Source organism: Cervus canadensis, chromosome 5, assembly GCF_019320065.1.
Source record: "Cervus canadensis isolate Bull #8, Minnesota chromosome 5, ASM1932006v1, whole genome shotgun sequence".
NCBI classification, from domain to species: domain Eukaryota; kingdom Metazoa; phylum Chordata; class Mammalia; order Artiodactyla; family Cervidae; genus Cervus; species Cervus canadensis.
In genome coordinates this window covers 76,609,337-76,636,871 of record NC_057390.1, presented here as the reverse complement: position 1 = coordinate 76,636,871, position 27,535 = coordinate 76,609,337, and the positions used below count along the sequence as shown (strand labels likewise).

At 46.2% G+C, this 27,535-nt stretch overlaps 1 protein-coding gene across 1 annotated transcript in view; it reads left to right on the top strand.

The window, feature by feature from the left end:
• Positions 1–14,989: 14,989 nt before the first annotated feature.
• KCNS3 (potassium voltage-gated channel modifier subfamily S member 3) overlaps positions 14,990–27,535 on the top strand; it is a 37,917-nt gene continuing 25,371 nt past the window's right edge. The window contains exons 1-2 of the mRNA XM_043469316.1: positions 14,990–15,088; positions 26,895–26,995. The gene's annotated coding sequence lies outside the window, so the exon portion shown is untranslated. The remainder of the gene's footprint in view (positions 15,089–26,894; positions 26,996–27,535) is intronic.

The window sequence follows — 27,535 nt, the reverse complement described above, 5'->3', positions numbered from 1 at the left end:
TTCCTTCAATAAAGTATAAACCGCGTCCCTTTATCTGTAGAATGGTAAGCTTTTAGAACTCACAAGGACTTTGGACATCATCTAATCCAAGTCCAAAGAGAACTGAAAAGGAGATATCACTATCCTGTTCAGAGGCAGAAGTGGATTAGAATTCAAGTCTTTGAACTTTAAGGCTATAAATATTTAAGGCATTTTCAAAATTAATATAACAGAGGGCATTTAAAGTAAGCATACAAGTGATTTTTTGAAAGAAAAGCAGTAATTGTAGTAATAATCTGGAATAAAAGCATTCTAGCTAATTAACAAGGTTTAGTCTTGAGCCGCCTGGCATCCAAGCAAAGACATCAATGTGAAAGTTTATATGTTTCTTTTAACCTGATAAAAGCTAATAGAGGAAAAACAGAATGTCAGTTCCCACTAGGAGCAGATGAGTTGAGCAATCCTATGACAGAGCCACTGTAAATGACTTCACAAATATGCATACCTTAGAGAAGATTGTGGAAATTCAGTCTTCAAGGCCCTCATTGCCTGATTGTGCATAAACAATTAAAACTTATTTTTGACAAAGGAGGCAAGAATATACAATGAAGAAAAGACAGTCTCTTTAAGAAGTGGTGCTGGGAAAACTGGTCAACCGCTTGCAAAAGCATGAAACTAGAACACTTTCTAACACCATACACAAAAATAAACTCAAAATGGATTAAAGATCTAAACATAAGACCAGAAACTATAAAACTCCTAGAGGAAAACATAGGCAAAACACTCTCTGACATAAATCACAGCAGGATCCTCTATGACCCACCTCCCAGAGTAATAGAAATAAAAGCAAAAATAAACAAATGGGACCTAATTAAACTTAAAAGCTTTTGCATAACGAAGGAAACTATAAGCAAGGTGAAAAGACAGCCTTCAGAATGGGAGAAAATAATAGCAAACAAAACAACTGACAAGGAATTAATCTCAAAAATATACAAGCAGCTCCTGTAGTTCAATCCCAGAAAAATAAACGACCCAATCAAAAAATGGGCCAAAGAACTAAACAGACATTTCTCCAAAGAAGACATACAGATGGCTAACAAACACATGAAAAATGCTCAACATCACTCATTATCAGAGAAATGCAAATCAAAACCACAATGAGGTGCCATCTCACACGGGTCAGAACGGCTGCTATCAAAAAGACTACAAACAATAAATGCTGGAGAGGGTGCAGACGAAAAGGGAATCCTCTTACACTGTTGGTGGGAATGTAAACTGGTACAGCCACTATGGAGAACAGTGTGGAGATTCCTTAAAAAACTGGAAATAGAACTGCCATATGACCCAGCAATCCCACTGCTGGGCATACACACCGAGGAAACCAGAATTGAAAGAGACATGTGTACCCCAATGTTTATTGCAGCACTGTTTACAATAGCCAGGACATGGAAGCAACCTAGATGTCCATTGGCAGACGAATGGATAAGAAAGCTGTGGTACATATACACAGTGGAATATTACTCAGCTATTAAAAAGAATGCATTTGAATCCTTCTAATGAGGTGGATGAAACTGGAGTCTATTATACAGAGTGAAGTAAATCAGAAAGAAAAACACCAATACAGTATATTAATGCATATATATGGAATTAGAAAAATGGTAATGATGACCCTATATGGGAGACAGCAAAAGAGACACAGATATAAAGAACAGTCTTTTGGACTCTGTGGGAGAAGGCTAGGGTGGGATGATTTGAGAGAATAGCATTGAAACATGTATTTTATCATATGTGAAACAGATCACCAGTCCAGGTTTGATGCATGAGAAAGGGTGCTCAGGGTGCTCAGGGCTGGTGCACTGGGATGCCTGTTTATGCAGGCATCTGGTCCTATCACTCCATGGCAAATAGATGGGGAAACAATGGAAACAGTGAGAGACTATTTTCTTGGGCTCCAAAGTCACTGAAGGTGGTGACTGCAGTTATTAGTCACCAGACTTCAATTCAGTCACTCAGCCGTGTCTGACTCTTTGCCACCCCATGGACTGCAGCACGCTAAGCTTCCCTGTCCATCACCAATTCCTAGAGCTTGCTCAAGCTCATGTCCATCGAGTTGGTGATGCCATCCAACCATCTCATTCTCTGTTGTCCCCTTCTCCTCCTGCCTTCCATTTTTCCCAGCATCAGGGTCTTCTCCAATGAGTAAGTTCTTTGCATCAGGTAGCCAAAGTATTGGAGCTTCAGCTTCAACATCAGTCCTTCAAATGAGTATTCAGGACTGATTTCCTTTAGGATTGACTGGTTTGATCTCCTTGCTGTCCAAGGGACTCTCAAGAGTCTTCTCCAACACCACAATTCAAACACACCAGTTCTTTGGCGCTCAGCTTTCTTTATGGTCCAACTCTCACACCCATATATGACTACTGGAAAAACCATAGCTTGGACTAGATGGACCTTTGTTGGCAAAGTAATGTCTCTGCTTTTTAATGGGCTATCTAGGTTGGTCATAGCTTTTCTTCCAAGGAGCAAGCATCTTTTAATATCATGGCTGCAGTCACCATCTGCAGTGATTTTGGAGCCCAAGAAAACAAAGTCTGCCACTGTTTCCAAAGAGAGAGGAGATGTATCATTCAGGACAGGAAAGGGGTGGTTTTCCTGTAGAGGGTAGTGATTATCAGTTGAATGGTGTGCTAACAGAAGGGGAGTTTGTGGAGCAAAGAAGGATTTGGTAGAGGGTTTAAGGAGAGGAAGCACCACTGTGAAGGTGGGACAACATGATAAAGGCTGGTGAGTTTAAGGAATTGTAAGTGTTCAACGTGCTCAGATTGGCTGGATTGACATTCATAGTGCTGGATAAAGACTAGCAAATAACAGCCCCCAAATGAGTAAATGTTGCCCATCATTACTAATACCCTCTCACTCTCCACCTTGTTGCCAGAGATGAGAGCCTCTTCCTTTTCACCTGTAGACTTGTCCCCATTTAAAAACAAATGAGTACTGCTCTTGCCTCCAGGGATGCCACCCAGCTGTTTTCTGTCCTTTATACTTTCCTGAGAATGGAAGGTCAAGGACAGCTTTGGGCAGGGAGAGGGAGCAGATCACATAGACTTGTGGGTGAGCGGGTGAGAGAAGGAGACCCTGAAAATGCGAGGTATCAAGAGCAAGGAGGATATGGAGCCCTGGAAGACAGGCTGCATGAGGCCCACTTGCTTAAGACACCTCCACGAGCTCTGGGAATCTTCTCTGAAACCATGGAGGGGTGAGTACTAGCGTCAGCTGGTGATTAACCCCTTCCAGGTGGATGCACGGCTTGTCCAGGTGCTTCCCTGTGGGCAGGGCTAGTGAAAAGAAAATGGGCTGTCATATCATGGGGCAAAAAGGCATTTTGGTGGGGTGGGAGGTGGGCGTGTGGGAGGAAAGAAGGGGTCAGACAGATCAGAGCATGGACTTCAGTGATGGAGACTGTGGTCAGAGGAAAGGGCTTTAGATGGGGGGGGTGGTGGTGAGAGTGTGGCTGTGTGTGTGTGGCTCAGTGTGTGTGCGCATTCACCACTTGGCCTGGCTCAACCTTGGAATAGGAAATAGACATACTTTTTATGGTCCACGCAAAGCTTTCCTATTATTTCATTGGCTTCACATGATCACCCTTTGAGGGAGAAACTTTTCTTATAGATGAATAAACCAGGGCTGAAAAGCCAAGTGACTTGCTCTCAGGGCTCCCCACAGGATACAGCAGGATGAGAACTCAGTCTGGCTCTCAAATCTGTGCCCCTTTTACCCTACCCCTTCCCCCTAAATATGCCCAGAGTGGAGGCCTGTCCTTTCTGTCCCCAGGTCTCACAGATGCCAAGTAGGGGCTCCTTCTGAGCCCCCTGTGTGTGCCATCCCTCCAGTTCACATGTGCCAGCCAGACCCCATGGGAAGGACCTCACTCAGACTCTTCTGCACTGCAGATGCCTTCTGCAGTGCTTAGAGATACGGAACATACTTCATTCTCAAGTAAACAATGCTGGACTTTGGGGATAAACTTGGCAATAGTGATTAAACGGCTAACTGCTGGGAGAGACCTGGAAGCATTCCTCTCAGGTGCTGATACAAAGTAAACATATTTTTAGAATAATCTTAGTTTTGATGATAGATGATAGATGGTGCATGAAAATTTACCTTTCCAGCCCACTTGCTAAGGCAGTGTAGATAAATGCTTTGAAGCCTCTTCCACAAGAGATGGGGCAGCCTAGAGGGTTCAAAGAGTGATGGGATCAGGGTCAGAGAGCTCCCCCAAAAAACAGCTGTTCTCTAGTCACCTGCATGCCCATCTCGCCTTCCATGAATCCGGCATCCTTTCCTTGCCAAATGAAAATGCTGGAGGCTGAGGGCAGACGACTTTCTCTTCTCCTCCGCCATTCCTGCTGGCCACCATCCTCTCCTCTAGCCAAACCGCCCTGTAAGGTTCAGGTTTGACCTCCTTCTAGAAGCCTACCAGACTTTATAAGCACTGCTCCCTTATCTGATTCCCACTGTGGGCTTTGATCAACCAAAAATAACTTGAGAAAACCCCCAAAGACACCATGGGGTACTTCGGTGAGGTCAGAGAAAGTGTCTTTCACTCTTTCTTCACACCCCTTTGCCCCCACCCCCTCCCGAGGGCCTGGCTCTGGGCCTGGAACTTAACAATGTGTGTGTGGTCTTGCTTAGGTGCTGGTCTGGGACAAGTGATGGGAGAGAGGGTGCTGGGTTGGGGGCGGTTGGCAGACTGCGAGATATGGGGCGGGAATCCGAGGAACACTGGGCGCCTACAGCTCGGAGCAGCTGGCTCCGAAGAATTATTGCAAGTCTGCACAACTTAAAAATCTGCAGTTTGGGGGCGGGAGGGGGAGCGCGGGGGTGGGTCCCCGAGCATCCCATTTCGCCTCCGGGCGGTTAGCTGAGCGTCCTAGCTCAGTGCTGACGGGCCGGCGAGGCCTTCTGGCCCACACGCCGCCCTCGCCGGGGTTCTGGGTTTGTTCCGAGGCGTCTCCCTCCGAACCCCTCGTCCATCCTTCGGGAAGGGGACAGACTCGTCCTCCTTCCTCTCAGTGCACACGTCCGCCAGCTCTTCTGACTTGGTAAGTGGAGAAACGGAGCGTATAAAACAATCTTGAAGACACTGTGCACGAGTCTTCAGGCAGCGGGGCTGGTGGTAAACAGACAGGATCTGGGGCTGCTTCCTTCGCACTTTGTTTTAAAACAACTTGGGGGCCCCAGTCCTCGGGAATAAAATTCCGGCAAATTCGCAGAGCTGTGCTTGGGGGCGAAGAGGCGTTGCGGGAGCCGGGAGCCGCCGGGCCCGTAGAGGAGGTCATCGATCTCCCGCAGGGTCAAGGTGCACCCATCCCCGGAGGGCGCGCAGGTGGGAGGCGCGGGGCGCGCTCCTGCTGCTCCCGCCCGGACCCGGCGCGCCGCCCCGGGGGTGACTCTGCACTTGGGTCCGGGCGGGGGCGCGCGCCCTGCGGGGCCGCCTCTCAGTCTATCCAACAGTCCGCTCGTCGCGCGGCCCGAGTCCCGCAGCCGGCGATCGCCCGCGGCACCGCGCCGCGCCCTCGGCCCGGAGCGCCGACTGAGAGCCTGAAGCCAGGCGGCGGGCGGAGCTGCGACCAATGGGGCGGCGGCCGAGAGGGGGGCCCCGCCCCGCCCCGCCCCGCCAGCGGCTCCCGGGCGCCTAGCTCCTGCCGGACTGGACGGACAGACCGACCGACGCGGGCCACCGGGCTCTCCTCGCCGCCGGCGCGGCGGGCGCGGGGCCGCGCGGGGACGCCTGATCGCTGCAGCGCGGGCGGGCGGCAGCGCGGAGCGGAACCAGCCAAAGGCGCCGGGACGCCTGCAGGTACTTGCTCGTGTCCCCTCCTCCCCGCGCGCTCTGGAGACTTCTCCGTGCGACCCCGCAACTTTCCCCATCGTCTGCTGCCCAGCCCCGCCGTGGCCCAGGTCACGAGTGCACGACCCCCGCAGACCTACAGCTGCAGGGAACTTGGCGTTCTGCGGGGTGCGCCTGTCTCCGGCCCGCTCCATCCTCCGGTCCCCAGAGCCCGTCGTCGCTGGACCCCTAAGGATCCGCCTGTTGCGCGGGCAGCCGGCAACCGAGACAGTGTCTGGTCCCTCGGAAAGCCGCAGGGAGGGTGTCTAGAATCCATTCTTGGGCGCCGGCTGGGGGGGCGGATGGAGGCTGGAGAATCCAGGAGCGGCGTAAAGGCGGCAGGCAGTTCGCGGAGGGGCAGCCCTGGGGCGTTTCCTTAGCCGGGAAGCCGTTCCTTCTCTTCCTAGAGAAGAGGAGGAGGCGCTTTCCGGACGGCTGTAAGTGCTTCCCTGGCCGCCTGCTCCGCCTTCTTCCCTGTCATTCTTCCCTCCCCTTTGCCCCGCAGCGGTGCAGGGCGCCCCGCGACAGTTGCTGGGATGAGCGCACCCCGGGCGCAGGGCGCTGGCTCCGGTGCCGCGCTGCGCCCGGGGACTGCTGGCACGCTCCGGCTGGGAGCCGCTTGGGGCTGGCAGGGCCCTTGTCAGGTCGCCCGCCGACCGTGCGTCTGGATCAGCGGTCGTGATGGGAGTGGGTACTTCGGGGTCGCAAACTTCCATTTCCCGCGCCCGGCTGGTTGGCTGCCCGACTTCTCGAGGTGAATCGGCTGGCGAACGAGCCAGACCTGCTGGCAGGGGCCCCGGCGAGCCGGGCTGGGCGCCTTTCGCATTGCAGGGATAATTTCGAACAACCTACCCCCCGCACGTACCCCCCCACCCCCGCGCGCTTCTCCTGCTCTGCCTCTTGTGGTCTCTTTTGGGAAAGGAGCACCCTTTGCGCCATTGGTGTCTGAGCGTCTGGGCTAGGGACCTTGAGACGGTAGCCTAGCTCAGGCAACCCAGGACAGGGGTGGAGGGCAACGGAGAAGCACCTCTACCCGCCAGAATGACCCTGGAAGTCCTGGTTTGAGGCTGGGGCGTGGAGGGGGTGTTTCTCATCGCCCTCTGACTTGAGTTTTGTCTTTCATCTCACAGGCCTCCAGAGTGGGGCAGGTGAGAAAAACCAGATCAGAAACCTTCCCATCCCTTTTCAAGTATTTGCTTAAGGGATTTGCATAAGCATTCGCTTAGAACTGGGTAAGTTACCCCTTGTTGCTCCCTTTTCTGACTACTTGCAAATACCTGCCCAGGTAAACAGAATGCAAGCGTTTTCCTGAGCACCTGCCATCTTGCTAAGGGCAGATGCCCTAGTCCTTCTTTCTGCACATGTCTCAGGCTGAGAGAGGGTGGCATTGATTCTGTGGTTGAACTTGCTGTACTAGGTAGGTCTCATTCTTTACCCGGCTGATAAACTGCTTAAGGACATTGGGTCACTCATTCTGTGTTTACAAGCAGATCACTGCGGATGGGCCAGGCCTTGGTCATACGCAGTAAGGTGAAGTTTCTGCTCCTAGTTTTTTTTTTTTTTTTTTCATTTCTCATCAGATTCCTTTCTTCTCCTGTTCTAATATTAAATTAGTCATTTCAGAACTAGGAATGATCAGTATTGGGGTAGGGAGAAGATGATCATGAAGTACTCAGAAACTCAGGATCCAGAGCTTGCTGTGAATATTTTAAGGAGATTTGCAGAATCTGTTTTGCCTCTGTTTTGTGTCTGAGCCATCATTACCTGGAAAATCAGCCTGAACAAGAAAAGCCCTTAATGAATGCAGCAAAGCTAAGATTTTGCTGGTCAAGTATGTGAGAGCAAATGGGGAGGTTGGAAGCAATCTTCGTTCTGTTCAGAAATATTAAAATATTAAAAAGCCAATGCTCTGACGCTTGAGTTTGCCAGCAAAGCACCGGCTAAGTTTTTTCTTCTTCCTTATAATTTTAAAGAAAGGGAGGGAAGAGTGGGCACTTCAGCCACCTCTTCTGTGTTCAGTGAATTTTGCCTCTCACTGTCATCCTTCAGAGACTGCCTCCCTGTTCTACCAGAGTTCTCCATCTGCCCTGTGTCTGGCATTTGGGGCTGGGATGTGTGTCACCTCTAAGAGAGCAGGCATCACAATGGTTTTCCTCCTCCTCTTTTTTTTTTTTTTCTCTCTTTTTTTTTTTTAGCCATGCCTCGAGGCATGTGGGATCTTCATTCTCCAGTTCCCCAGACAAGGGGGAACCCAGGCCCGCTGCAGTGGAAGTGTGGAGTCTTAACCACTGAACTGCCAGAGAAGTCCTCTTCTTTATCCACCTGTAATGTGGGAGACCTGGGTTTAATCCTTGGGTTGGGAAGATCCCCTGAAAAAGGGAAAGACTACCCACTCCAGTATTCTGGCCTGGAGAATTCCCTGGAGTCGCAAGGAATTCCATGGGGTTGCAAAGAACACAACTGAGCGACTTTCACTTTTCATCACAATATCTATCTATATAAACAATAGCATTTATTGGCTGGATACCATATGCCAGCTACTCTGCCTGGCACTTTTCCAGGCATTATCTCATTTAATCCTCAAAACACTCCCGTTGGGAAGTGTGGCTTCCCTTCTTGGTCACAGTGTTTCTGTGGGAACCAGCAATAGATGGAGCCCCTGCAGGGGGTGCCCTGAGCTGATGGGAGACCGCAGGATGGGGCTGGATCTGAGGTTTCACTAGCAGGCAAGGACAGCTACCCAGGGAGGTTAGAGGCAGAGGGAAGGGTGGGCGTGCTTACTGTCCCTGCTGATCAGGTGTCAAAAAGGTAGATCTGCCCAAGTACCACTTGTGTGAAAAACCTACTAAGACTGGGGTCCTGGGCTCCAGCCTGATTTCTACCTGCTCATGGCTCCTAGACTTACTTTGCTTCTCATTTAGCTGTGAGGATCTTGATGCTGGACATTGTTGTTACCCTGAATGAGGCACTATGCTGAAAGCTCTTGATGCATTAACTCATTTCATCCTGATGACAACCTTACGAGATAGGCTCTTATAACACCCCATTTTTTATTTTATTGGCTTAAACAACAGAAAAAAAAAAATCTTCTACAGTTCTGGAGGCTAGCAGTCCCAAATCAAGTTTGCACACAGGCAATACTTCCTCCAGAATCTCTGTGGGGAATCTGTTCTTGGCCTAGTCCAGTTTTGGGTGGCTCCAGGCATCCCTTGGCTTATTGCTACATAACTCTGATCTCTGCCCCCGTGAATCACCCTATTGTAGATGAGAATAAAGAGACAATTGAGTATCATGTGCAAAGTCACATAGTGAGGATGATGGGAAGCTAGAATTCTGTCCCTGGCAGTCTGGCTGTGGAGCTGGAGCCACTGCTCTATCCCTTTTTGTGTATCACTGTCGCCCTGACCCTGTGCCCTGCGCTTAGTAGGACTCAGGCTGGGCTTGTTGGATGGTGACCTTGAGAGGTGGCTTGCTGTTACGAAGCAACTCTTTGGTTGCTTCTCCCCTTGAACTCCCCATCTCCCCTTCCCCTTTCTCCCCATATCCCCTTGAAAAGAAACTTGAAAACTATGCTAGAAAAAATATCCTTTTTTCTTTAGCCAGTGTTATCCTCTCTCCAATGGAACTCTGCCCAGCTGGTAGGGAAAAAGGGAAACAGACCATAAAGGTCATGGGGTAGGTAAACATTATGGCTATTTCCAGAAAGGATGTTTATTATCAGTGAGAAATCCAGGAAAATCACAGGACATTGCACTTTCTGTCAAATCCATTAAAAAAGCCAGCCAGTAACCAAGTCACAAAAAGTTATTGTGTGATTACCTGATGCTGGAAAAGATTGAAGGCAAAAGGAGAAGCAAGCAGCAGAGGATGAGATGGTGAGATAGCATCACCGACTCAATGGATGTGAATTTGAGCAAACTCTCTGTGAGATGGTGGAGGACAGAGGAGCATGATGAGCTACAGTCCATTTCACAAAGAATCACTGAGTACATGACTTAGTGACTCAACAACAACAATAACCACCTTGTGCCCAGTACTGCAGGCACTAAGGACAGGCAGAATCTAAGATATATTCTGCAAGCTTGAACTTACAGCGGACTTGGAGACTCAAGATTAGCACGGATAAGACAGAACCACACAAGATGCTAAATATGAGTCCTGATAAAAATCACATTGACTTTGTCATCTTGTCTAGCCTATTGCAGTTTGCAGAAACCTCACAAGGTTATCTGGAGAAGGAAATGGCAACCCACTCCAGTATTCTTGCCTGGAGCATCCCAGGGACAGAGGAGCCTGGTGGGCTGCAGTCTATGGGGTCGCACAGAGTTGGACTCGACTGAAGCGACTTAGCAGCAGCAGCGGCACACGGTTATCTCATTTCACTTCTCACAGTAATCGAGTGCAATAAGTGACAGGCTGAGGGAAGGTTAGGAAGTCCAACTTACAGATGAAAAAAATAAGGCAAAGTGAGTGAGACTTGGATTTGGCCATTTCTAGGAAATGGCATCCCAGTCCAGTATTCTTGCCCGGGAAATCTCATGGACAGAGGAGCCTGGCAGGCTCCATGGGGCTGCAAAGAATTGGACACGCCTGAGCTAGCAACACACACAGGAGTCTTCTGACTCTAGGCCATCATTTTTGTGTCTCATAAGGACAGTGGGTGGGGAGGGTCTTGGAGGAGGTGGAGTTTGAATTTCATCCTGGAGCTGGAATTTGGCTGTTACTCTTGGCTAGCTAGAATGCTTAGTTGGGGCAGGGGAGAAGAAGAAAGAACCTTTTACTGTTGTTGTTTTATTTTTGCTTTCAGTGACCTCGTAGGTGAAACTTGGAGAGAAATCACAATTGTGATGAACACAACAACAATATTTGGAGTGTGCTGTCCAGTGTAGAAGCTGGTTTAGAAAAAGTCCATCCTTGTCTTCCTTTATCATTTCTGAAGATCAGCCTTTGCAACTTTGCAACATACATCTATGTGCTATAAAAGTTAACTCCTCTTGCAAAGTTCTAAGTAGTTCCTAGATTAGTGTGTAGTATTATTTTGTTTGTAGACAAGGGGGTCTTGCTCTCCTTGGGATCCTGCAGAGCCTTGCTTGATGTTTGTTTTTTCTTTCAAAAGTTTCTCCAGAACGTTTCTGCTTACATCCTATTGGCCAGAATTGTGTAAGAGGCAGAGAAAGAAAGCAACCTTTTATTAAAAAATTAAATATAATTATTAAGCTTTTTAACTGTTGTATAGTTGATTAACAATGTTGTGTTAGTTTTAGGTGTACAGCAAAGTGATTCAGTTATACATATATATGTATCTATTCTTTTTTTAAAAATTCTTTTTCTGTTTAGGTTGTTACATAATATTGAGCAGAGTTCCTTTTTGCACCATGGTTTGTTTGGAGTAGATACCTTATAAAATTGTCTTTAATTGCACACATGTTGGATGATAATGACCCAAGACCTCCTTTTAGCCAGTAACACTACAGGTAAGCAATGCACTTCAATATTCTCGCCTGGAGAATCTCATGCACAGAGCAGCCTGGCGGGCTACAGTCCGTGGGATCCCAAAGAGTTGGACACGACTTAGCAGTATAGATAAGCAGTTAGTGCTATAGCAGCTGGCTTCAGTGTGCTTGCTGAAGTCCCCAACAAATGAAGCATCCTGCTGATGTCCTGAGCGGATCACCTGAGCCCAACTGAGCACCCAGCAGATGCTCACCCATGTTGACTTAATGATTAGCTTCTGTGGTCGTGTATCTATCCTCTTTACATACACAAATTTGCACAAGCATTTATTCAACAGGTGTTTGAGTATCTACCCTGTGTTATGTACTAGGCTGGGGCTGGTGAGGAGACAGATGTTAGACAAATGAATGCAAGACTTACGTAGTGGCAAGAGTTCTAAAGAACTGCATCTGGGAGAGGAGCAGGGATGGGGGTGCGGGCGCTAGTTTAGGTGGGGGAGCTGGGAAGACCTTACTGAGGAAGAGACTTTTCTTTCTGAGAGGTGAAGAGGACTTTATCACATTGAAAAGGCAGAGAGAGAGATTTCCGGGCTGTGGAGGGTGTGAAGATTCTAAGACAGGAATGAACCTGGACAGTTGGAGGTACTCTAGGAGAATCAGCCAAGGTGGTGGTGGTGGTGGGGGGGGGTGTTCAGAGAGGAAAGCAGGGGCCAGGTCACGCTGTGCACTTAGGGCCAAGTTCAGGATCTTAAGAGTTTATCACCAGGGCTCTGGGGGAGGAGTTCATGGATTTGTGGCAGGGGAGTGTCAGGAGCCAGTTTATGGTTCTAGAAGATCACCTGTGAAGGCTGTGAAAATGAGATTAGAGATGAAGAGACTGGAGAGGTTCAATAGCATGGCCATTGGGAGGCTGGTTAGAGGCATGTTGGAGAGGTGAGACTTCAAGCCAGCTGGGACTGAGCGAGAATGAATAGGGAGTGAGGAAATAGAGATCGTACAGGTGTAGGTCAGTTATGAAAGGGAACAGACATGGGGTGAGGGCAGGGGAGGCCTGGCGTCTATGTCTGTCTGTGTGGAAGGCGACTGTAGCTGAGGTTAGGGAGCTGAATCCAGCTCCTCTGTAAACCAGCGCGCACACATCTCTGAATGGGGAGTTACACAATACTAGCTTCTCTGGTGGCTCAGAGGTTAAAGTGTCTGCCTGCAATGTGGGATACCTGGGTTTGATCCCTGGGTCGGGAAGATCCCCTGGAGAAGGAAATGGCAACCCACTCCAGTATTCTTGCCTGAAGAATCCCATGGACGGAAAAGCCTGGTGGGCTATAGTCCACAGGGTTGCAAACAGTCGGACACGACTGAGCAACTTCACTTACTTACTTAGCACTTCTAGAAGATTAGACGTTCCTCTGGCTTTGTCTCCAGTCACTGAGTAAGTTTGAGTGTGTTACTTGTCCTTCCCTGCTTTTCTCCCCACAACCTGGCAATTTTATGATTAAAAAAAATAGATGATCTTTCTACAAATATTCTTCTTCCATAGAGTCATTTAGATGTGTTAATTTGGATCATTTTTATAAATTGAATTAGGAGAACTGTGAGTGGGTATGTGGGAACATTTGTGGTGAGATTCTAAGCATTTGCTCTTTGATGATCACCAGCAAGCTGCTTTCAAATTGACTTAAATGGAAAGACATCCGTGATCAGCGTGCTGCCGGGGAGATGCGGAGCCTCTCCCAAGATGTATGGGGGCGAGGCCCGATGGGGAGCGTCAGGCATGGCTAGAAGCCAACTTTTTGCATCTCAGTGGAATCCTTCTTTACCGGGTCTTCCTCATCACATGGGACTCTTCCTCTGTACCCATGGGGATCCCGTAAAAAGATGCAAGAGAGTGACATATGGTCTATCATCTGGGAACCCACATGTAGCAGAATATGCTGGCCTGAAGATCAACAAGGAACATCACAGGGAGCCTGATGGAGTCTTGAAGAAGTGATGGACTACCCAGTGACCAATCAATCATTGAAGGGAATGACAGTATAAACAGGACCATGGAATTGAAAATTCCTCCAAAGATCAGTGAAGAGGCATCTGCCTCTTGAAGGCTGCTTTCAGTGGTGCTGACTTATATCCTGACAAATCATTAGTGTGTTCAGATGAAAGAATGCCAGCAGACTAACATTTTGGGCTTGAACATGTTTGCATTTTTTTTTTTTTTGCTTTCATTCTTCTGTCATCTGGTTTGGCTTTCCTAAGTCTTGATTGGCCTGCCAAGGTGAACCTAAAATCACGTGCTTGGGCTTTCCTGGTGGCTCAGGTGGTAAAGAATCTGCCTGCAATGCAGGAGACCCCAGTTCAGTTCCTGGGTTGGGAAGATCCTCTGGAGAAGGGAGGGGCTACCCACTCCAGTATTCTCCCATAGATGGAGGAGCCTGGAGGACTACAGTCCATGGGGTCGCAAAGAGTCGGACACAACTGAGTAACTAACAGTTAACACTTATGGTTTACTTAAGATTTTTTAACAAATTTATTGGCTAAAGAGATGGGAGAACTCCAGGGTTAAAGACTGTAGTTTGCAGATTTGGACTGAGAAGAGATGCCTGGATTCTGGCAAAGGTATTTCTGCGTTTTGGTCTTTGAGGTCAATAAATCATACCTTCTGGGTAGTGTTTTTCTTGTGGGTTCTTAAGATCCCAGTTTTTAAGTGTGGTACCCTCATGAGGGGGTGTCATGAGAATCCACCTGCCAATGCAGGAGATGCGGGGTGGATCCCTGGGTTGGGAAGATTCCCTGGAGAAGGAAATGGCAACCCATTCCAGTATTCTTGCCTGGAGAATACATGGACCCAGGATCCTGGTGGGCAACAGTTCACGGGGTCGCAGAGAGTAGGACACAGCTTAGCGACTAAACAATAGCACCAGCTCATGAGGACCCTGCCCACCCTCCTCCTCTTGGTGATGAGCTCTTGCCTGGTTAAGACTTAGCCCCTCGGCTGTTTCAGGGTTGAAGCTTCTTGGTGAAGCTTGTCTCCTCATCCCTAAATGTGTAAATAAAAAGTGTCATCATGTAAGAGTGTTTATCTATCTTTGCGGAAGTATAAAAAGGTATCAGTATCCTCATACCTTCTCATCACCTCCTTAAGTCATACTTCCTACGGTGTAGGCGCTCTGGATATGCAAAAATAGGAATCTCATGAAAGTTCATATGGTGCCTGAGAGCTTTACCTTTAAGCCGTTTCCCCAAGCTTCTGGATCTAATTAGAAATCAAATGTCAGCGTGGTGCCTCTTTTTGGTGATGAGCCCTGAATTCCCTTCTTCCAGCTCCTCCAGACTTAAAATGTGGAAGCTGCAGCACACTTTGTCTTTTCATCTCACGTCTTTTATTCGGGGCTTTGAAGTAGAGAGTATCCAGTAGGATGTACAGTTATGTAACGTGACCCTCACAGCTCCTGAGTTAGCTTTTACTTGCTTTTTTACCAGTTGCTTCTCTCACCCACATCAGCAGATAAGAGCTCACCAGCAAACCCTTCATTTGTAAGTTAGTATCAGCAACTTGGAAATAATCCCCACTTAAATGCTATTTCTGTTGCAGGACGGGGCTGTGTTCCCTCCCTGTTATTTGACCGGAGGGCAAACTATGGTGGAGGTAAGGAAGATAATGGCGACCTCCTTCATGCACGCACTGCTACACTCTGCGCCCCCGACCCTGCACTAGGCCACCACTGACCCACGTCTCTGCCTGAGACTCCTGGACACTCACGGGCAAGTCTGGGTCAGTCTCTTGTGGGGTCATCGCTCCTTTCTCCTGGGTCCTGGTGCACACAAGGTTCTATTTGTGCCCTCCAAGAGTCTGTTCCCCAGTCTTGTGTAAGTTCTAGTGGCTCTATGGTGAGTTAATGGTGACCTCCTCCAAGAGGGCTTATGCCATACCCAGCTCTACTGCACCCAGAACCCCTACCCCCACAGCGGTCCACTGCTGACCTGTACCTCCTCAGGAGACACCCAAACAAACAAACAAACAAAAAAAACAGTTCTGTCTCAGTCTCTGTGGAAGCTGGAATCAAGATTGCCCGGAGAAATATGAAAAACCTCAGATATGCAGATAACACCACCCTTATGGCAGAAAGTGAAGAAGAACTAAAGAGCCTCTGGTGCTCAGTGGCTTGTCATGTCTGACTTCTTTGCTACCCCATGGACTGTAGCCCACCAGGCTCCTCTGTCCATGGGCTTCTCCAGGCAAGAATACTGGAGTGGGTTGCCATGCCCTGCTCCAGGCGATCTTCCTGACTCAGGGATCGAACCCAGATCTCTTAAGGCTCCTGCATCACAGGCAGATTCTTTACTGCTGAGCCAGCTGGGAAGCCCCTAGAGCCTCTTGATGAAAGTGAAAGAGGAGAGTGAAAAAGTTGGCTTAAAGTTCAACATTCAGAAAACTAAGATCATGGCATCTGGTCCCATCACTTCATGGCAAATAGATGGGAAAACAGTGGAAACAGTGACAGACTTTATTTTTTTTTTTTGGTCTCCAAAATCACTGCAGATGGTGACTGCAGCCATGAAATTAAAAGAGCTTGCTCCTTGGAAGAAAAGCTATGACCAACCTAGACAGCTTATTAAAAAGCAGAGACATTACTTTGTCAACAAAGGTCCATCTAGTCAAAGCTATGGTTTTTCCAGTACTTATGTATGGGTGTGAGAATTGGACCATAAAGAAAGCTGAGCACCAAAGAATTGATGCTTTTGAACTGTGGTGTTGGAGAAAACTCTTGAGAGTCCCTTGGACTGCAAGGAGATCCAACCAGTCAATCCTAAAAGAAATCAGTCCTGAATATTCATTGGAAGGACTGATGCTGAAGCTGAAGCTCCAATACTTTGGCCACCTAATTCGAAGAACTGACTCGTTTGAAAAGATCCTGATGCTGGGAAAGATTGAAGGCTAGAGGAGAAGGGGACGACAGAGGATGAGATGGTTGGATGGCATCACCGACTCAATGGACAGGAGTTTGAGTAAACTCTGGGGGTTGGTGATGGACAGGGAGGCCTGGCATGCTTCAGTCCATGCCTGTAGGCCAGGCGTGCATGCTGCAGTCGCAAAGAGTTTGACACAACTGAGCAACTGAACTGAACTGAAATGCTATTAGATGTTGGGGTTAAGGTTCAGAATGCCCCATGAAGGCAGAGTTAAATCATAAGGAGTGGAACTGGAGGTGGTTTTGAGCCGTGGACATCTGGGACAGTGTGGTGTAAGCAGGAGGGGATGGAGTTGTCTCTCCAGGGTACAGGGTCCTGCCCCACACATCAATCTACACAGACACACACCCTACACACTCTAGAGGAGGAAGGGTCCCATTAGTGTGGGCTGATTAGCTGATTGGACAAAGTAGACAGATCCACAAAAAGTACAGTATCGGGTAGAGAGTTCCAGTTTTAAACATGAAAAGAGTTCTGGAGTTTCAGATGAGGTTTGCACAGTATTATGAATGCTTTTAATACTGTTGAGCTGTATACTTCAGAATGGTTGAGAGGGTAAATTTTAGGTCATGTATATTTTACCACAATAAAAAATTAGAAAAAAAAATTGAGATTGCATTGCTGTGAAATTGCGTTTTCAAATGTTTCGGTCTCAGGACCTTTATATGCTTAAAAGGTTTTGTTTTAAGCTTTTGTTAATGTGAAAGGTGCTCAGTCGTGTTGAACTCTTTGCAACCCCGTGGACTATGTAGTCCATGGAATTCTTCAGGCCAGAGTACTGGGGTGGGTAGCCCTTCCCTTCTCCAGCATAGCTTCCCAACCCAGGGATCGAACCCAGGTCTCCCACTTTGCAGGCAGATTCTTTACCAGCTGAGCCACCAGGGAAGCCCAAGAATACTGGCCTGGGTAGCCTATCCCTTCTCCAACAGATCTTCCCAACCCAGGAGTTGAACTGGGGTCTCCTGCATTGCAGGTGGATTCTTTACCAATTGAGCTACCAGGTAATGTTTATATTAGAAATGAAAATAGATACATTTCAAATTAATTATTAATTCATTTAAAGTAATGATAATCTCATAACATGTTAACACAAATGGCATATTTTTATGAAAAATAACTACCTTTTTTAATTAACAAAATTATAAGTGACATTGTCTTTCACTTTTACAAATTGATTTGTCTAGATTAATAGAACACAATGGAATGCTTAGATTTGTTTCTCTGTTATGTTCTTAAATATCATATATCATCTGAAAACATAGGACACTTGCGAGAGAATGAGAAGGAAATAGGAAAATAACATCTTAGTTTATTATGAAAATAGTTTTGACCTCATGAACCCTTTAAAGAATCTTAGGAACCCCAGAGGTCCCTGACGACACTTTGAGAACTACTTGGCTGGCTTGCGTGCATGCTCAGTCATGTCCAACTCTTTGCAACCTCATGGACTGTATAGCCCGCCAGGCTCCTCTGTCCATGGAATTTCCCAGGCAAGAGTAATGGAGTGAGTTGCCATTTCCTCCTCCAAGGATCTTCCTGACCTGAGGATCGAACTCACATCTCCTGCACTGGCAGGTGGATTCTTTACCACTGAGCCATCGGGGAATCACTTGAGAACTACTGCTACAGAATAAATCCACAGCCAATTAACTTTTGGTTATGTTATATGTTTTTGTTTCTTTTCGTGTCATACTGTCTGATTTAGGACCTCCACAATTCCCTGTATTGTTTATCTATGATTTCAAGTGAAAAAACTAGGTGGCTCCTGAAAAAGAGAAGTATCATATCATTCGTTGTTTTCAAGCGTGCATTCCTGTTTACTGTGGAGTGAGGACTTCTGCTTAGAAGGTCAGGAAGAAAGTCTGCACTGGTCCAGAGATGGTGCTGAAAGCCATCTCTGGGGCTCTGTCCACATCACTGCTGTGCTTGCCGGAGGGCTTGGGGTCTCTCCTTTTCTTCCATCCTGTTCTACCCCACCTTGTTCTTCCTTGTATGGAAAACTTTGAAACTCAGAGAGAAATGAGCACCCTTAGGATATAGACTGGAGAAAGGAGAGGTGTGCAAATTAATTTTAATAAGTCAAATTGAAAACTCTTTTTTAACTCACTTTTTAATGCAACAGTAACAATAACAATTGATGAAAGCAACCACAGGATTGGAGACAATATTTGCTCTACCCATATCTGACAAAAGAAATTCTAGGGCATTTTAGGAATTTTTAATTTCTATGCTAGTCTACAGTTTGAATTTGTGACAGGTATACATGATCATAGGGCTTCCCCGGTGACTCAGATAGTAAAGAATCTGCCTGAAATGTAGGAAACACAGTTTTAATCCCTGGGTTGGGAAGATCCCTTGGAGAAGGGAATGGCAACCCTCTTCAGGATTCTTGCTTGGAGAATTCCAAACTGGGGCTTCCCAGGTGGCCCTAGTGGTAAAGAACCCATATGCCAATGCAGGAGATGTAAGAGACGCAGATTTGATCAGTGCGTTGGGACATTCCCCTGGAGCAGGAATGGCAACCCTCTATAGTATTCTTGCCTGGCGAATCCTGTGGACAGATGAGTCTGGCAGGCTATAGTCCATAGGGTCACACAGAGTTGGACATGACTGAAGTGACTTAGCATGAATGCATATGATCAAAGGGAAGAGTTTATAATCAAATATGGGGATCTCTATGTTGTTGGCATTTTTGTTATTTGAGTGTTAAGTATTTACTCAAGGGTTGGCAAATATTTTCTATGAAGGGCATGATAGTAGTATTTTAGAATTTGAGGACCGTGCATTTTTGGTTATATCTATAAGTGGTCCTGACATGATATTTTGATTTACTGTTTTTCAACTTGATGATGGTGTGAAAGCAATACACACTCAATAGAAACTATACTTTGAATTTTGAATTCTGTCTTTTTTCTAGGCTCAGGATATGCCATTAGATTCTTTCTCATGATGTTGGGCAGTGGGAGCCAGCTGCAGCTCCCACTCAGTCACGTGATTCTGACTCGCATCCCCTGGGGATCTCATTATTTTATAATTTTTTTATATTGATAAAGTTTGGAGTGAGTCATAGTGGATAGTTCTGGGCAAAGCGTTAAAAAAAAAAAGTCCTCCCAGCTTGGTTTCCAGGAGCTGGATGTGGATATTTGTGAAACATAAAAACATTTTTTCTCCCTTCCAAATAATGGATTAGATGTTACATAAACCATCATATTTAAAATGTTAAGTGAAACTTCTTTTTTCACTCCATGAAATAAATAGTCTCTGTGACAGCTTACTACAGCAACAGACATTTGGCTGTCTCAGAGAGTTTTGTTGTAAATATGTTGAGGATTTATGATTTAGCAAAATCTGTGACTCCTAGCAGCAATAGGTGCTTTTCTACAATACTTTGGAAAGACCTTGATGTATCAGGGGCACAGACTAGGCAGAAATGATAGTTTGGTCAAACATTCTCATCCCATATCCTGGAGCCTCCAGGGAAGACTGTATGGTGTGAAGGCACCCTCCAAGCAGGCTTCTCCACTCTTGAGCAGGAAAATCCTTGTTTTTTTACCGTTAGGTGGAACATTCGTTAGTCAGGATCCCACCAGACTTCTCCCACTTGCCTGCCGTGTTTTGGGTGATGATATCACTGTGTGTCGGTGATATTGCTGAGAAGTACAGACCTGTAAGCCCCGAGCATGGTGCCTGTGTAGCTAGAGATGTGTGCGTGCACGTGTGTGCAGTCCTCACAAGAGAGTGTCCTGAAGAGATGACTCTGGAGCTCGTTTCTGGAAGGCCAAACAGGAATTAATTGAAAAAGGAGGGAACCAAGGGGGTAACTTCAGTGAGATTTGGGAAAGAGAGTATACCGCATGGCTGGGGATGGGAAGGAATATGTCTTGGCCCAGGAAGAGGGTTGGAAGTAGATGGGTAGAGACAGTGGTCAGAGATACAGGCGGGAATGTTCTGGCTTTGACATCTGTGGAAAGGAATTTGAACTCTGTCCCGAACATCACACTGAGGAGCTACTGTAGGTTTATGGAAAGTGTAGACACGTTCTGACCCTTAGTTTTGAAAAGTCTCTGGCTGCCTGTGGAGAGGGAAGGGGTGTTAGTGAGAAGTAGGGGAGAGATGATGTCACTGACTTGACTACAAGTGGAATTTGGGGCATTAGAGAGGGACCTCAGTCACCCACAGAGGTAATCTGACCTGTTCCTTGAGACCTGAAATCCCTTAGACTTCTACAGTATTCATGTCATTGTTGTTTAGTCTCTCAGTCCTGTCCCACTCTTTGTGACCCTATGGACTGTAGCCCACCAGGCTTCTCTGTCCATGGGATTTCCCAGGCAAGAATACTGGAGGGGGTTGTCATTTCCTCCTCCAGGGGATCTTCCCACCCCAGGGATTGAACCCAAGTCTCCTGCATTGGCAGGTAGCTTCTTTACCACTGAGACACCAGGGAAGCCTGAACATTTTTCATCCTCGTATTTATGTTCTAAGGTCAAGAATAGAGAACTCTGGGGGAAAGTTGAATGGAATTTTCAGCCACACATCACTTTCCTCTTCCTGCAGCCCTCTAATTTCCTTTGGGTAATTATTCCTCCCTGTGTGGTTGTTGTCTTGGTGGGATGGTGGGTGTTAAGGATTCCCCTGAGATTCCTTCTGCCCCAGTCCAGCCATGGGATGGACAGACAGTTCGCCCAGCTTGTCAGGCGTCTGTCAGTGGAGGGACTGAAGGGTGGAGGATTCCACTGGTGTACTCCTTGCTCTCCCTGACCAGACCTCTTCTGTCAGCTGTTTCTGTCTCCATGTCCTTCAGAAGTGCCCCGGCTCCTATCTGTTGCCACGTGTGGATCTTCAGGCTTCTCTTTGGCCCAGAGAGCTTCAGAGAGCCTTCTGACGGACACAGATTGGATTTATTAGTGAGCCACCCCAGTTATTGTTGTTTGTATCCAAAGAGCCCTTGGTGTTGTGAGAAGTGTCTAGAGGCCTCACTTCATACCTGAGCACGAAGACTAACCTCACAGCATTTCCTACTGGTTTTGAAAGGGGAACAGGGCAAATGCAAGAACGGTGTTGGCTGGAAGTGAGTGAGGGGTGTACTGAAAGAGACACAGGAGACTAAAGGCCTGCCGGTGAGTTTTGCTGATCTTTCATTGTTGCTGTGAGTGAACCTGATGCAGGTGTGTCTACCTGGGGGGCTGGGGTGGGGGTCAAAGTAGCATCAAAGAGATGGGTCAGTCCCCGTGTACTTAGAATTCCAGGTCTTACTCAGATGACACTCAGGGCTCTGGCAATGCTTAATGCTAGAATAATAAGTATTTATATAGTGCTGTTCTTAGGTGGTGCAATGGTAAAGAATACACCTGTCAATGCAGGAGATATGGGTTTGATCCCTGGGTGGGCAAGATCCCCTGGAGAAGGAAATGGCAGCCCACTCCAGTATTCTGGCCTGAAAAATCCCTGGACAGAGGTGCCTGGTGGGCTGCAGCCCATGGGGTCATGAAAGAGTCAGACATGACTGAGCATGCATGGCCTTGGTCTTAGATTAAGTTTTGGGCAGATTCAGACTCAAGCAGTGTGGATCCAGAGTTTATCCTGAAGGCCAAGGGAGCCATCAGAGCGTGTTAAGGTTGTGCATTTTATTTATTTATCTATCTTTTTTCCTGTTTTTTTTTTTTTTAATTTAAATTGGAGGATAATTGCTTCACGATGTTGTGTTGGTTTCTGCTACACGTGAATCAGCTGTAAGTGTACATATGTCCCCTCCCTCTTGAACTCCCCTCCCCTCCCTCCCATATCCCACCCCCTTAGCTTGTCACAGAGCACCAGTCTGAGTTCCCTGTGTTATACAAGGCTGTGCCTTTTAGAAGGTGGCTTTAGCTTGGATGGGAGAGTGAATTTGAGAGTAGAGAATGTGGACAGGCCTGGGGTGGGGAGGGCAGTCAGAGGTCCATTGAGTAAACCATGGGGAACACTGTGTGTCTGAATTGAAGCGGAGGCAGAAGAGAGAGGGGAAGGAAAGGGACTTGAGAGATGTTTGGGAACAGAGGATGAAGGGAAAGTGTACACGTGTTTTATTTCAAGGGCCCATTAGGACATTCGAATGGATATATCCAGGAGGCATTTCCGTTAATCCACCAGGTAGAGGGGGCTCTGGGCTGGAGATCCACACCTGGGCTCTTGAGTCGAGTTAAATTTTCAGGGAGAAGAACCTGAAGCAAGATGAGAAACCCACAGGATGGGGGAAATGACACAAATTTGAGGTCCATAGGCTGTATCCAGGCTATAGATCTGTTGATTTGGCTTATGGTACTAAAACATTAACCATGAAATTGATGACATTGAAAAAGTTGGGAAAGTTCCCGTAAAAATAAGATTAATGGATATCCTTGACAGTGTGGGGTCATCTGGCCACCTGATGCTCGCAGATGAGGGGCAGTGATCCTTTTCTGGCAGGACTGGTGCTCTCCAGGTTGTCACAGTGGCCAGATGACCTCCTTTCTCATCTTACCTAGTCCCTGCAGCTATGTTATTTTGTGAACTCAGATTTAAGGTTCGGGAAGAGGAAGCAGAGTCTCATAGGAAACCAAGAATAAGTAGCCAGAGATGTGGCGTCAGTGAACTGCAAGGGCCGGGAGGTGGGCAGTGACAAATGCCTTAAACAAGCAAGTCACGCAGAGATGGGACGTGAACTTCGGCTTTGGTTGTCTGGAGGTGTGTTTAGCAAAACACTTAGCATTAGGACAAGTATTGTAGGAGAAGGAAGGATGAGTGTAAAAACTGTTTTCTAGAAGCTGTGTTGCAAGGAGGAATTTGGAAGATTTTTTTGTATTTTATTTATTTATTTATTTGACTGCTCCTGGTCTTAGTCACAGGGGATCTAGTTCCCTGACCAGGGATTGAATCCGGGCCCCCTGCTTTGGGAGGGTGGAGTCTTACCCACTGGACCACCAGGGAAGTCCCTATTTTGTGTAAATTTTTAATATGTGAGTGACTTGAGCATGTCTGTATAAGGATGTATGTGATAAAAAATAGTACTTCCTTTATTTGTCCTTGACTTACCTTTTATAATTACAAGAAGTCCAGTCCTACTTTGCCTGGTTGGCAGATTATCCTACCTGAAGAAGGTTGTTCTTATTAAAACCACATGCTCCTGGTGTGTAGCATGGAGTGAGGTGTTTTATATATCTATGAAGATAGTGCTGTGAGCTTCAGACTTTATCAATATTAAAGGCAGCTTTGCTATTTTAATAGGTAAGCAGCAAAGCCTTCAAATGGGTAATTCTGCATTTTAAAAGCAGCAGGTTAAGTCAAGCAGTACCCATGTAGTGATTTCTTACGTGTATTTACTCATGCCTTTGTAAGCTGTCCACTTCCTTTTTAAAATCATTTGCCAGGTGAAATCTGTATGATGATCATATCAACCAGCATCACTTCTACTACATTCTGAGTTAGTGTGCTTTTATTGGTTGTATGCCACATGCCAATTTTTCTATTTACTTTTCTGTATTTGTTATGCTATAACTTGATCCATAACTTGTGTGTGTTAGAACTTATCTGTTTTGTCTTTGATGTAAAACCCTTTTTATTAAGGAATAAAATGTATCTCCCATCTGCAGTGGCCGATAAGTAAGCTCCTTTTCATCTGTGGTGACCACAGTTTCAAAAGCACATTTTGTGTGATTTTTCTTTCCTCCCAGTGGGCAACAGAGACTTTCAAATTTGACACGGTGTGGAAGCAGCCAGTAGCCAAGATATGTGATAAATGTCAACCAACTAATTGATTCATCAATCAATTCAGTATGTAATTTTTGAGAACCTCATATGTGTCATGTGAGGTTCAAGGTGCTGGGGATACAGTGAAGCACAAGATAAAACTTTCTGCCTTTATGGGGCTCATATCCAAGTGGGGAAACAAACTATAAATAAGATAAAGAGACAAAGCATATGTCTCTATGTATTTTAGGGATTAACAAATGCTAAGGAGAAAAAAATACAGTAAGCATGGGAGCTGGGAGTTTCATCGAGGGATATTTTAGATAGGGTAAACAAGGAAAGCGTCATTGAGAAGCTGTCATTTGAGTAAAGACCTGAAGGATGTGAGGAAGAAGGGTGTGGGATTCAATCACCTGAATGCAGAGCATTTGAGGCACAAAGATCAACCAGTGCAAAGGTCCTGAGGTAGGATTAAGGACTGTTGCAGAGACCAGTCCCTGCATTGGGAAGATCCCTTGGAGAAGGAAATGTCAAGCCGCTTCAGTATCCTTGCCTGGAAAATCCCACTCACAGAGGAGCCTGGCGGGCTACAGTCCATGGGTCGCAGAGTTGGACACAGCTGAGTGAGCACGCAAACAGAGACCAGTGTGCCAGATGGCAGTGAAAGAGAGTGAGAGGAGTAGGAGATGAAATCAGATAAGTCAGGTCAGGGAAGGGAAATTTTACTCTGAGTAAGATGGAAGTTACTACTGGTGTAACATGAAGTGATTTACAATTTTACATTCTTAACTTTTTTTGTGCCATGGAATCCTTTGGCAGTCCTGGGACATCTGTGGACCACTTTTTAGAATAGCATTTTTAAATGTCAAAAAAAAAAAGCCACAGAATATAAAACAATCCAACTGTATGGAAATATAGTTACCAGAATATTAAAACCAATTTATAACTTAGCAATATATGTTCTTCTCTATTAATTCATTAAAAATGATCTAGCCATTTTGGATCACATGTTTCTGGTGCACTGTTCTACCCAGTGGTAGCTTCTAATTTTTTCAGATATTCTAGAACAGTGATAATGCCAAAGGTTTTTTTGTTTTGTTTTAATTTCTCTGACCAAAGCTTTGACTAGATGCACCTTTGTTGGCAAAGTAATATCTCTGCTTTTTAATAAGCTGTCTAGGTTGGTCTTAACTTTATTTCCAAGGAGCAAGCATCTTTTAATTTCGTGGCTGCAGTCACTATCTGCAGTGACTTTGGAGCCCCCCCCCAAATAAAGTCTGTCACTGTTTCCACTGTTTCCCCATCTATTTGCCATGAAGTGATGGGACTGGATGCCGTGGTCTTAGTTTTCTGAATGTTGAGCTTTAAGCCAACTTTTTCACTCTCCTCTTTGACTTTCCTTAAGAGGCTCTTTAGTTCTTCTTCACTTTCTGCCATAAGGGTGGTGTCATCTGCATATCTGAGGTTATTGAATTTCTCCCGGCACTCTTGATTCCAGCTTGTGCTTCGTTCATCCTCATAATGTACTCAAACAGGGTGACAATATACAGCCTTGACATACTCCTTTTCCTATTTGGATCCAGTCTGTTGTTCCATGTCTGGTTCTAACTGTTGCTTTTTGACCTGCACACAGATTTCTTAGGAGGCAGGGAAGGTAGTCTGGTATTCCTATCTCTTTAACAATTTTCCACAGCTTGTTGTGATTCACACAGTCAAAGGCTTTGGCGTAGTCAAAGCTATGGTTTTTCCGGTAGTCACGTATGGATTTGAGAGTTGGACTATAAAGAAAACTGAGTGCTGAAAAATTGATGCTTTTGAACTGTGGTGTTGAAGAAGACTCTTGAGAGTCCTTTGGACTGCAAGGAGATCCTACCAGTCCATCCTAAAGGACATCGTCCTTAATATTCATTGGAAGGACTGATGCTAAAGCTGAAACTCTAATACTTGGCCACCTGATTCAAAGAATTGACTCATTTGAAAAGACTCTGATGCTGGGAAAGATTGAAGGCGGGAGCAGAAGGGGACGACAGAGGATGGGATGGTTGGATGGCATCACCAACTCAATGGACATGAGTTTGAGCAAACTCCAGGAGTTAGTGATGGACAGGGAAGCCTGGTGTGCTGCAGTCCATGGGGTCACAAAGAGTCGGACATGACTAAGCGACTGAACTGAAAACTAAATTTCTCCGGCTGTTCCTTGTGGCTGAATACTTCGGGAGACTTGGGGTGTGGTTTCATGTTTCAGCAGATTCTCTGTATGGCCACATGCAATCCATTTTGCTTCCATAGAGACTTCTCTCACCTGGGTAACTCCCAGCTCACCAAGATGTGGACAGTACAATTTCTTCATATTCTGAGAAGAAAGAATCTATTTAAATATGTCCAGGAACTTTCCTGGCAGTCCAATGGTTAGAACTCTGAGTTTCCACTACTGGGGAATCCCTGGTTGGGGAACTAAGATCCCACAAGTTGCAAGGCACAGCCAAAAAAAAAAAAAAAGAAAGTAAAATCAATTAGTCTAGGTCATATGGCTACATCTTGGGTGAGTCCAGCCATTTTCTGCTCTCTACCTACTATAGGTGTTTTAGTCCCTGCATATTACACGAGTTCTTTCCTCTACTTGGAGAGCAGCCTTTCTCTCCCCTGTTCTTTACTTGTTCATATTTGACCCAACTCTTCGGGCTCAGCTCTGATACACCTGATCAGGTAGTGTCCCTGCTTCCCCATCCCAGGGGACCCTTTACCTCCTGTCAACTGCAGCACCTTCTCAGCATCTCCTCTTGTGTTGATATTCTGCCTTGGGTTGCAGTTGTTTATTTACCTATTTACTCTCCTCTAACATTTTCTAAGCTCCTTAAGCGTGGAGGGCAAGAGCCATGTTGTGTTTTGTCTTCCTTTATTTCCAGGACAGGCCTTCCTTAAAGCAGACGGCATGAACAGCAGAAGCTTTTAATCCTACACATGATGCCAGAGCATGTCGGTGGAGGGCTCTGTCTCACCCGGACCTGTGAGTTAACTTAATGTCTGCCCTTCTGTCTCTCCTCCCTTCCCAAATACTGACCAAGGCTGCTTATGACCTTTTATTTTCCCAACCAGAAATAATTGTTTTCTTCAGTGTTTTTGTAATACTTTAAAGAAATTCACAGAATGCTGAGAGGTACAGAATAGAAGGCAAAAATCACCCCAAATTCCATCATTCAGAGAGAATGTGTTTAACATTTTGGGGCATATTTGTATAGTTTTTTTTCTTTTTTCCATTTCATAAAGGCAGACATAGTTTATAAAGATCAGATCATGATGCTGTTGTATTATAACTATTTTCTTCTCCTGCTTACCATTTTGTGACTTACTTTCCATGAATCTCTGGGCAGTGGAGTTCAGTGGATGAATAGGGCTTTAGAGCATTACTGTTTGAATTTAAACTGTCAAACCATCATTTAGGAGCTACTGACTCTGGAGAGTTAGTTTAACTTCTCTGTTTGCCAGCTGCTCCCTCTGTAAAATGAACCCAATGGAGATACCACTAGTCCAAGTGTTGTGAGGATTA